The following is a 12,125-nucleotide window of genomic DNA, read 5'->3' on the forward strand; positions in this document are numbered from 1 at the left end:
TGCATTAAGTAATTTTATTTTATCCTAGGAACACTGGGAAGACATTGAAAAGCTTTAAGCAGGGGATAGATGAGTACGTTTTCACTTCAAAAAGGTCCTTTGGCTACTGTGTGGGAGAGAAGTTCCAGGGCAGGTATTGGAAGCCATTTAGGGTGGTTTTTCAGGAGTCCAGTGAGAATAAATGGTAACTTAGACTCGGGTCAGGTAGAAATCAAGCCAACTTTGAGCAATCACTTAACAGGAATAAAGGCTGCACTAAAGCAAAGGAATATCCTAGGCTTGCCAATTCTACCTCTGTCTCTGTTAACCAAGCTGGGCTGCCCCTTCACAAGACGACAGAGGCATGCTGCTGGTAATGCTGCCCCACCCTATTGCATGGGTTGCTTTTGGTAGCCTGTGCTCTCTCCTCCTTTCTCTGAGCTAAGTTCTCCTCATGCCTCCATCTTTGAACAAATTTTTTCTCCCACCTAAAACTGAGATCCTCTCCAGACTCCGTTTTTTGAATTTAAAGATCATCAGCATGATATACAGCTCCCAGCTCCATTTGCTCCCTCTCCTGCCCCTAGTGCTGGTCCAATACTTTACATCTCTTGTACCAAAATTTTGCAACATCATGCTAAGATGAATCTTAGAAAATAACAAACCTGGCAAAGAGCAAATGTGGTTCATCAAAGCATTTTGGTAACAGTAAAAACTTTTAACCAATAAGGGAATTGTCATATAAATATGATAGTATGTAACAAGAAGCAAAGTTTTAAGTGATTGGTATAAAGATATTGTAGGAAGTTGAAATTTTTTTTAAAAAATGCAAGATACAAAATCATATGACTAAAATATTTACATTTAAACAAAAATGTGTATTTAAAACTATAAATACATGTACAAAAATTATGATAGCTGTTAGGATGCTTGCATAATGGGGATAAATTTTTCCTTCATTTCTGCACTTTCTCTGATTTTATTTCACTTTTTATCATTTGCCATAAAAAAGTTAAAAATAGTGCAATCTAAATCCTGTACTGTCCAATTAATAATCAATAACTCCAATTTTATAAAAATGTATTAGACTAATTTAGATATAATATTATGATTGCTACTAATGTTGTGCCCATTGTATAGATTTGGAAAGTAGCATCCAAGGAGAATATTGCTACTGGAACTGTTAGAACAGATCCATATCCCTTATCTGCAATTTAGAGCTCCAAAAACTATAAAAACTAAAAGCTTTTTGTAAAGCATTTGATGACTAAATCTGACCTGAACTGACATAAAGCTACTTTTTTCCACTTAGTGTGAATATTTATCCATTTCACTGCAGAAAGATTAGTGTGTTTGATTACAGGGTGCTCTCCCAGTCTCTGATGCAGTATGTGGTATACGTACTTTTCCAAAATCCAAAAATTCTCACATACTCTAGCACCAAAGGGTTCCTATAAGGGATGATAGGCTTATTCAATAATATGGTAATAATAACAATTCTCCTACTCGTAACACGATCCCAGTCTCCAGAGCTACTGTTTTATGTCTTCTCTGTACCACAGCTTGCTAGTTTCATACTGACTCCTCTGTATGCTCTTATTTCATTTTATCCTCACAACAACTCTGTAAAGAAGCTCTTATTATTTCAGCTTTATAGCTGAAGGAAGTGATGTCTTGAGAGAAGTAACTTGACCATGGTCACACAAGAGCCCACAGTGGGGCGGGCATTCATGAGATTGCTATGGGCTGTATTAGCATCAAAGATTTCTAGCTTCTCAATTAATTTTGTCTCGATGATTAACTTTATCTACTTTCCCCGATTTCTTGCCTAGGCAAACTCATTCCATTCTTGCATCTTTTTTCCGTCCCTTACCTCTGATTGAGGTCAGGCAAGCAAGTCACCTCATAAATTGGATATGCTTTAAAGCACTTAATGTTGAATATTCTGATCCTTTTGCCTTATTGAGAGAATTATTTATAAAACTGATTCTGCATGTCCACACACACATAAGCATTCCATACAGTGTCTTCTTTAATCTTCCCATAAGGGATTAAGGTGGGGTTTATTATTTTAGTTTTTAGGTGAAGATTCTGAGGCTGACCCTAAGGTGATCTCAAAGTTGCTCAGAAAGAAACTTCTGTTTATTAGATGACAACATTATATAGGGTAATGTTTCTTATAGTGTATTCCACCAATAAGGGTATCAGAAGCCTGGAGATTCCTACCCCCGTCTCTAGATAAAACAAATCAAAACATCTAGAGATGAAGCCCTAGAATCTGATTCAAGAAAGCTTCCCCAAGAGAAATTCTGACACTGGGAAGTTTGAGACACACTCATCTGGCAGAAACAGATGTGGGCTTTGAAACTGAGGAATTCAACATTCAAATCCAGACTCTATCATGTACCAACTGCATGACCTTGGCTGTGTTAATTTCCCTCTCTGAGTTTCTGTTTCCTCTTGTATCACGTGAAAACACTTGCCTTTCTTGCCTCATAACTTGCTGTGGACAGTAAATGAGGTGCTGCATGTGATGTTTTTAGCTTATGATAAGACAGATATTCAATAAGGGTCCATTGAAAAGCTAATGGATTTACCTGCTTGACTTGTCTCTGCTTCTTTAGCTAGCTATGCTACTTTGCCTGAGTTTTCCTTTTTCTAAAATTTCTGCCAGTGTCTGCTTGTTGACTCAACTTGGAGGTGGCATACTAGGAAACTAAATGTCTCTCTTGTACACTTAATGCTCTTTTATTTGAGCTTGGATCTTTGTTCCCAGTAAAATATTATCAAATAAGATAAAAGAGGATGTTTGCAGGCACTGATGGTGTGAGCTGGCATTTCCAAGCCTTGCTCACAGTGATGGAAACATTCTTAAGAAAATCCCAAAGCTAGACCAACCCCAAACTCACCTGTTAATAATGTTATTTTGTGTCTAGAAAGGGTCTTTGAGCACAAGTGGCCTTTTCATAACAACCAGATGTAGGCTAGGCCTCTTGCTCTGAGGTAGTCCCTGTGTTTTATCATGCTCATGGTCACAAAAATGTCAAGAAAAATGCCATAAAAGTCCCAAGAAAATCTGCTTCTAATGGCTGGTTTGGCCATTTTTAAGGCTTTCTTTGACCATCTTTAAAAGTATATAATCTATCCATAATAGTAACAACATTAAATTTATGCAGTAGATAAATACTGTATCTCATTCATTCATGTTTGTCATATAAAATGAACTGGTATTATGATTCCATTTCTCAGTTGGGAGAATCAAGGTAGTGTTTCAAGGCCAAATTTCTCTGAGTGTATAGGCCTCATATCCTAGGTTATTGAACCATCTGCACATAGATATAGATGCTAACTTGCTAAATTCAAAAGTATTCCTGTTTTATTTCTTGATTTGTTTTTATCATTTAGGAAAATTAACAATGATATTCACTTACATATTTTTCTGACTCCTTTTTGGACTACGTATTTTATCAGGAAAAAATTGTATTCCTCTTGTCACCGAAATGGCCAGAGCATTTGCTTGCTTTTTCAGAGGTGACAGCTAAAAATCCCCACAGGAAGGCTGAATTCCACGCATACTCTATGACTAATGATTCTCAGAAATTCAGGTTGAAATCATTACGAGAAGCTGGTATTTCAGAACCTCTACCCCATGACTTTCCTCTAGACCACAGTTTAAGACTACACTTCTCAGAGTTTTCTTTTTTATTATGTCAATGTATTATCCGTAACAAACACATCAGTATATTACATGGAGATAATTTAACATTGAAGAGAGAAACCATTTTTATTCAGAAAACTGTATGATATAAGTATTTTTAAATGTTCAACATCCCTAATCATCAGAGAAATGCAAATCAAAACTACAATGAGATATCATCTCTCTCCAGTTAAAATGGCTTTTATCCAAAAGGCAGGTAATAATGAATGTTGGCAAGGATGCAGAGAAAAGGGAACCCTTGTATGGTGATGTTGGGAATGTAAATTAGTATAGCCACTATGGAGAACAGTATGGAGGTTCCTCAAAAAACTTAAAATAAAACTACTATGTGATCCAGAAATCCCACCGCTGAGTACATATTCAAAAGACAAATATTCATATTTTGAAGAGATATCTGCACTCCCATGTAAATTGCAGCACTGTTTATAATACCTAAAATATGGAATCAATCTAAGTGTTGATTGGCAAATGAATGAATAAGGAAAATGTGGTACATACACACAAGGAAATATTATCTGGCCATAAAAAAGAATGAAATTTTGTCATTGCAACAACATGGATGGAACTGGAGGACGTTATGTTAAGTGAAATAAGTCAGGAACAGAAAGACCAATGTCACATGTCCTCACTCATCTGTCAGAGCTAAAAATTTTAAACACTGAACTCATGGGGACAGAATAAAATGATGATTACCAGAGGCTGGGAAGGGTAACAGGGAGATGGGGATAAGGTGGGGATGGACAATGGATACAAAAATATGATTAAAGTGAATAAGACCTAGTATTCAGTAGCACAATAGGGTGACTATATTTAACAGGAACTTACAGGGTATTTTAAAATAACTAAAACAGTGAAATTGGAATGCTCCTAACACAAAGAAATAATAAATACTTGAGGTGATGGATACCCCGTGACCCTGACTTTGTCATTACACATCATATGCCTGTTTCAAAACATCGTGTGTACCACCTAAGCATATACAACTATTATATGCCCATAATAATTAGAAATAAATTTTAAAAATAGAGCACAAGCTGAGGAGTCTCACATGCCTGGTGTGAACACTAGCTCTACTTCCTATGTCAACTAACTGCATAACACTGACCAGCTTCTGATCACCACACTGTGAAACAGTTATAATGCTACCTTCTTCAAACGTTTGCTGACAGGAATAAACAAGACAATGTATATAGGGTATATATTGGCACATGGTGTGCACTAAGTATGTTTATTTCACTTCTGTATCCATCTCACTCCTCATTCGGGAACGTGGTGTTCCTATGCTATAAACTGCTGTGGAGAGTGATGGCTGAAAGCCTGGGCTATGTCCTTGGATGACCTGAGTTTACATCCATCTCTGCCATGTACTTGCTGTGTAATATTGGAGGAGTTAACTCGCCTTTTGGTGCCTCAGTTTCCTTTCCTGTAAAATGGAGATAATAATACTAACTACTTCACAGGGTTGCCAGGAGAAGCCAATAAACTGATATGTGCAATGCATTTATCCTGGCACAGAGGAAGTGTGTAATCAGAATTAGTTATCATCATCATCACTGTCTACACTGAATCTTTTATACTTTTTAAATAATTGTTTAACTCAATAGGACACTAGTGTGACATTAATAAAGCTTTCTTGCTGTACACTTTGCTTCCAAAGGTCTTCCAAAAAAAGATTCTAAATTATAGTTGCAGATTACCTACCAAAAGAATCTACCTTATTATTTATAAACTCCAAAACAATTCAGAACATTTTTTATAAATCCATCCCTATCATCCAAATTCCCAACACCCAGGGTATATACTGTATTTATAACAACATAAAACAAGACAAAGATATTTCAACAAATGACACTACTGCTTAGCAGTGTTATAGAGAAAATATGAAAACTTTTTGTTTGGTCAAGGCCTTTGGGATCAAAGACGATCTGCAGCTAGCTGAATTTTCTACCATAATCTCAGGGATAAGAAAATCACTCTTCTCTATAGGGATTATTCCTTGAGCAAGGATTTAGAAGGAGCTGGGGCTTTGCTGGGCTTCTGTCTCACCAGGCTCAGCCCATGCTTTGCCCTTTATTAACACCAATTTCATTTTTGATAAGCAGGAGAAGGGATGCAAGCTTATGCTTTTTCAGAAGGCTAAACCACCAGCATCTGGGCCTGATGTGGTCTCCCTTATGTGATACAATCTGGAGTTTCACAAATTCTCTTTCCATTGCCTGACATTCAGGACTCTGTGCATTTGAAAGAAGGGGCAATGAGCCCAGCAGACTTGCAGGAGTGTCACTTTGATGGCAGGGCCCTGGAGGAATTATCCAGGAATTCTTACTGTTAATGGTAAAACTCTGCCATGCCCTGTGCCCTGTGCTTCTTCCTCCTTAACCCAGAGACGTCAACTCTATCTTAAACTCTGCAAACTCCCACAGTATCTTTCCAATCCTTTACTCCTTTTTTCTTAAGTGAGGCAAAGTCCACTTCTGATGGTGGCAACAAATGTAATCTTAACAAATCCATTCATCGAGCACTTATAAGTCTCATGCTGTGCCATATGCTTTTATCTCTTAGTCTCCTCAACAAGATACTATTATTATCAGCCTATTTTACAGATGAGAAAACTGAGACCAAGAGAGGTTACATTACTTTCCTAAAGTCACACAGCAAGTTAGCGGGAAAACTGTGACAGCCGAGCACAAATGTGCATGTGACGAACCCCAACCCTGTGCCCTTTAGGCATTGAATCCAGATGAAAAGCTATTTAGCACCCCTTATAATGCCTCAGGAGAGTAGAAACATTTGAACGCACTATGCCACCCTATAAGAGGCAAGACTGTAAAAATATTATTCCCATTGATTAAAAAAAATGAAAGTAGAAGACAAATGTTTCTCAGCTAAGTAAAAATATCCATGTGTCTGAACATAATTCAGGCAGAAATGAAATGCAGCCAGGTTTCACTGGCAGAATCATAGAGAATGTATCTGAAGTAACAGAAGACTCAAACTTCTCTGCTTATGACAGTGAGAATGGAAAGCAGGCATCCATTTAGGGTGTCCTTTTGACCTCCCCTTCCACTCTTGGCTCACTCTACACTTCCAGAAAACACCTCCAATTTCCTCCCACCTTGCTTTGCTGTGGGCTTCCTTACTACCTTTGTGTTCAAACTCTGTTTCTACTTTTTATGTTTCTTAGCCTGTCTTTCCTTAATAAATCTCGGCTGTCGGATCACCTCTGAAAGGGAAAAGCTTGCTTGAAGGATTCCAGAATGGGATCATCACAAGGTAGGGTTTTTTTTTTTTTTTAAGACAGAGTTTTGCTCTTGTTGCCCATGCTGAAGTGCAATGGCACAATCTTGGCTCACTGCAACCTCCGTTTCCCAGGTTCAAGCAATTCTCCTGCCTCAGCCTCCCGAGTAGCTGGGATTACAGTCATGTGCCACCATGCCCAGTTAATTTTTTGTATTTTTAGTAGAGACGGGGTTTCACCATGTTGGTCTGGCTGGTCTCAATATCCTGACCTCATGATCTGCCAGCCTCAGCCTCCCGAAGTGCTGGGATTACTGGTGTGAGCCACCATGCCTGGCCTAGGTAGGGCTTTTAACCAGAGCAACGTGAAAAGGGTTAATCATGATGCTAACTTAACTGCCATTTATTGTGTGCCTCCTATGGGGTGGGCACTGTGTCATGCTCCTTATATGCCATCTCATTTGGTCCATGCCCCACTCCATCAGGCAGGCATTATTTCTCTGATTTTAGAAATGCAAAAACAAAGACTCAGAAACGTTGAAATAACTGGCCCTAATGGTTTCTGAAGGCCAGAAAAACCAACACCGGCAAATTTAAACATAAAGGGAAATGTATAATCCGGCTATTGTTAGCTCACTGAATTCACAGAGAACTACAATGTAAGACAAGAACCAAGAAAACTCTCAGCACTGGGAACTACTTGAACATCTGCTGGCATAAATGGCCCTGAGCACCTTTGTCAGGCCTCGCTCAAGATTCAAGTCCTAGGAGAGAAGGATAGGATACTACCTTGCCTAGACTTATATTCTCACCAAGACTGACCATAAATTGGCAAGATAATCCCCCCAAGGGAGGTCATACACTGTTAGGAAGGTGGGTGGGCAAATTGGCATCTACATCCTTGATATTCCCAAGTGGCCGAAACAGGATTCAAATCCATCTCCTTCTGACAGCAAATCCAGAGCACTTTTCTAGATGTTTGTGGAGGGAGTATGAAGGAGGTCTAGGAAAACCAATAAATGTTTCTGCGAGCTCAGCATCTTTAACTAAAGTGACAAGGAACAGACCCATGCTGGACACAGAATAGGAGCTTGATAAATTCTCGTTGTATAAATAAATCAAAAAGATGTATAAGAAAGTCAGAGAAGCTGAGATTCTTACTCCTAGTGTCCCTGCTTTCCATCCTTGGGGCAACAGGCACCTCTTTGTCATCCTCAAAGCTTATCTGTCTGAACCATGCATTGCCTGAGGATCTGGGCAGAATTAAAAACCTGAGCTCTTCTTTTCTTTGTGAAACCAAGGCATTGCTGGCATGTCCCCCATGGGACTGGACAGTGAGTGGCCTATCTGATCAGTGTGCATCTAGGCAGACATACACAGAGGAATTTTCCTTTGTGCAGAGATAGAAGGTAAACCACAGTGCCCATCTACTGTCTCCTGCTTTCAGAGGCAACCGGAATGATTTTCTTAAAAGAAAGTATCATAAATCTGGCATCCTTTGCTCTCTTGGTAATTCAGAATCTCAGAACCCACTGAAATAAGCCGATGAAAAGGTGCACGCTGTTTTGGTGAAAGAGGGAAAGAAGAAGTATTATATAATTGGGGGTGAGAGGAGGAATGCTATTATCAAGACATGAGATTTCTCTGTCAGAGCTTACTCAGCTCTGGAAATATAAGAGGGGACTTTTTTCATCCTTAAAGGATTACTTGAGTTTAATGTAAAAAGTAAACATTGGAGGAGCTGCAGCTTTTCTGTCGACCCCATTGATCCTGTGACCAATGGTATTCACAAAGTCATACATCACTGGAATTGGAGTAACTTGATATTCATTCAGGTTCAAAACGAAGCCTCAGCCATGAGATTAAGAGGCTGGGCAAACTGCTAAGTTTATTTATGTCATTTTCAAGGTCAAACCCAACATGGGTAGTTCAAAATAGTTCATCAATGAAAGAATAAGGAAGCTGCAAAGATGAGCAATCATCAGGGAGACCCTAGAACTCTCCAGTCCCTGTCGAAAAAGCTGAATGTCTTCCTAGAAGAGAATGGAACTTTAATAAAGACTAACCACATTATTGTAAGAAATTCAAAGCAAAACTCATATGAAATATTTTACTTTTATGACTATCATTTCAGAGCTTAATATATCTTGTTTTGTGTATCTAGCACAGAGCCATGGAGAAACAACCTAGACTTCCTCTTCCTTATGAATTAAAGAGTGTATAATGAGCCTTCACAGAAGAGATAAGAGGTAATAGCACTCAGTAACCTTGAACTCAAATTTCCTTAACCTTCAGAGATATCACAAGTCCTACAGATCTTTTCAAATAATAAAAACATTAGGTAGGGAGGACTTATAACTTGAGTTACACAAAGATGATTTTGCTCTTTTCAGTAATGCACTTTAAATCAAGACCACAGCACAATGGGTATTCCTGATGCGCCAACTGTTATAGACATAATAATTAAGATCCATTATGAAGATCCAATCAGGGAGAAAGTGGAGAATTTCTCAGTGTCCCATAGTTCATGAGGTGCTCAATTTCTTAACCTTTCTTACAACATGGGAGAGACAGACAAGGTCAGAACTCAAAGTAATTCCAAATACAAACTTTGGCAGAAATGCTGTCTCTCTTGTGCTTGCTATCAACTCTGTTTCCTTGGAAGTCTGGGAGGTCAGGAATGTCAATGAGGAGTTTTCATTCAAAGGGAACCTTAGACTGAGTTCCTGATTTCTACTTTATAACTATGGACTATGGACATAATAAAAACTTTCTAAATTGTCCTTTAAATAGAGAAAAAAGTATATTTTGAACAAAGAAAAAAAACTGAGCTATTATTTAAAAACTGTCTTCACTAATGTAACAGTGGCTCCTTTAATCATTGAGCTGATTAAGATCTAAAATGATCAAGCTAGACAAAGTTAAATTCATCCATTTATTCAATAATATGTTTAGTGAGCATATGCTATGAGCCAGACCCTTTTCTACCAGACACCGATGATACAGTAATAAAAAGACAGACCACGTCTGCCTTCATGGGCTTTCCCTCAAGAGGGGAGGACACACAGTTGACGTCTTACCAAGCAACTATACCACTTTTCATGTTTTGCAAAGGCACCGGAGGAAAACAAACAGATTAATCTGATAAAACATACATTCTTTGGTGCATATACACATTAATAAAATAAATCTTGGTTTGATTTTTATGTTTTAAAACATGTTTGTTGCTATATGTTTTCTTTCTAATGTCTTTTCCCTTGCATTTTAGGCATTCGTTTTTATTTTCTGATTAAATACACGTCAACAATGACTATCTTTCTTTTGGAATGGACTGTCTGAGTCTAGGAGATTCTCGAGGTACTTTAGTACGTTTTATTCTTGAACTTATCTCTAAGAATGCTGAGTGTTTAAGACTAGAGTCAATGATTCAATCATGCGGCCGCTTGACTGAAAGCTTTGCTTTTTTCTTTTTTTACAAATAACACAACACATCTAAAAACATTCACTTTCACTAGGCTACCTAGCAATATACAAATATATGGTTTTTTAAATGTTAACATATTTTGGATATAGTACTTAAAGTACATTTTTCAAAGTCATAAACATGAAATAGTCACAGAAGAATGAATTGTAAATCTAACTTAAGACTTGAGTTTAGCTTTGTACACATCAAATGGAAAGGCTGTCTCTGAATTGTGTCAGACTCCATTTCTGTCCAATTAGGTGATAACATTTTCTGATTGACAGTTTTTAATAATACTTTCTGATACTGACATAAACACTTTAGTTCCTTAATGTACTTTATTTATTAAGAATAATTCCTGACCATCTTCACAAATGGGAACCAAAAAAATTCTGGAAAAGGAAAACGTCGTAATCCACAAACCTATATCTAGGCTGAGATTCAATCATTACCAACCCTTTGACCAAAACTGCTAAAAAAAAAGAAATAATAAGGAAATGCACATTGAATTTTCTTTCCCTTGATTTTTTCAGTCATGAAAATATTTCAGTCAGTAAAATGGCCTAGAAGAAAACAAGAAAATAAGAGAAGGAAAAAAAACTCTGCATGATCCACTGGCTGAATAACCAACCCCCAGGTGACAGTTGACTATATTGTCACAGCCTCCAAGACCATTAGTTCACAAAACTCACTGGAACCCTCAGAAAGATGAGCAGGACTGCTGTGCTAGCAGAAAGAAAATGCAACCCTATCTTTCTAAAATTCTCATCTCTAAGTGAAACCATTTAACCTCATTTCAACAACATCAGAGTATTCGGAGGGGGATGGGAAACAAGAGCAATGCTAAAAAGGCGTAGAGAAATACATCTGCAAGTACAAGAGAGCGGGCTACTTGCGGTGAGAAAATGGTTCCTAAGGTCATTAGCAGCACTCAGATGCTTCAGTTCACTAGAAAACCACATTCTCCACTAAAATACAAATAGGAATGAAAACACAGTCTTTTCTCAATTGGGAAACTGAATGCAGAATGTGTGTTAGGTGGCATTAAGGAATTACTATGGATTTTTTTAGATGTTAGCATAGCGTGATTGTTATGAGATAGTTTGTCCTTATAGTAGAGAGTTGTGTGCTGAGATGGGGGTAAAATGTCATATCTGACACATTTAAATAGGTCATCAAAAGCAACCTATAGCTACATAAAGTGAGTGGGACAGCATAACAATTTGAAAAAAAAGTGGTAAGTTTCTGGGTCACTTCTTTTCTTCTATTCCTTCAACTTGTCCATATGTGTGAAATTCTCAAGCTAAGAAGTTGGGGGAAAATACAATCGAAAAAATGGCTGGGTATGGTGGCTCATACCTGCAATCCTAGCACTTTAGGAGGCCAAAGTGGGAGGATTTCCTGAGCTCAGGAGTTCAAGACCAGCCTGAACAACACAGTGAAATCCCATCTCTACTAAAATACAAAAGAAATTAGCTGGGCATAGTGGTCTACACCTGTGGTCCTAGCTACTTGGGAGGCTGGGGCAGGAGAATTGCTTGAACCTGAGAGGCAGAGGTTGCCATGAGCTAAGATCATGCTACTGGACTCCAGTCTGGGTGACAGAGCAAGACGCTGTCTCTATCAAAAAATAAAAAAGAAGAAGAAAGAAAGAGAAAGAGAAAGAAAGACAAGAAAGAAAGACAGAAAGAAAGACAGAAAGAAAGGAAGAAAGGAAGAAAGGAAGAA

Source organism: Cebus imitator, unplaced genomic scaffold (assembly GCF_001604975.1).
Source record: "Cebus imitator isolate Cc_AM_T3 unplaced genomic scaffold, Cebus_imitator-1.0 Scaffold351, whole genome shotgun sequence".
In the NCBI taxonomy this organism is placed as follows: Eukaryota; Metazoa; Chordata; class Mammalia; order Primates; family Cebidae; genus Cebus; species Cebus imitator.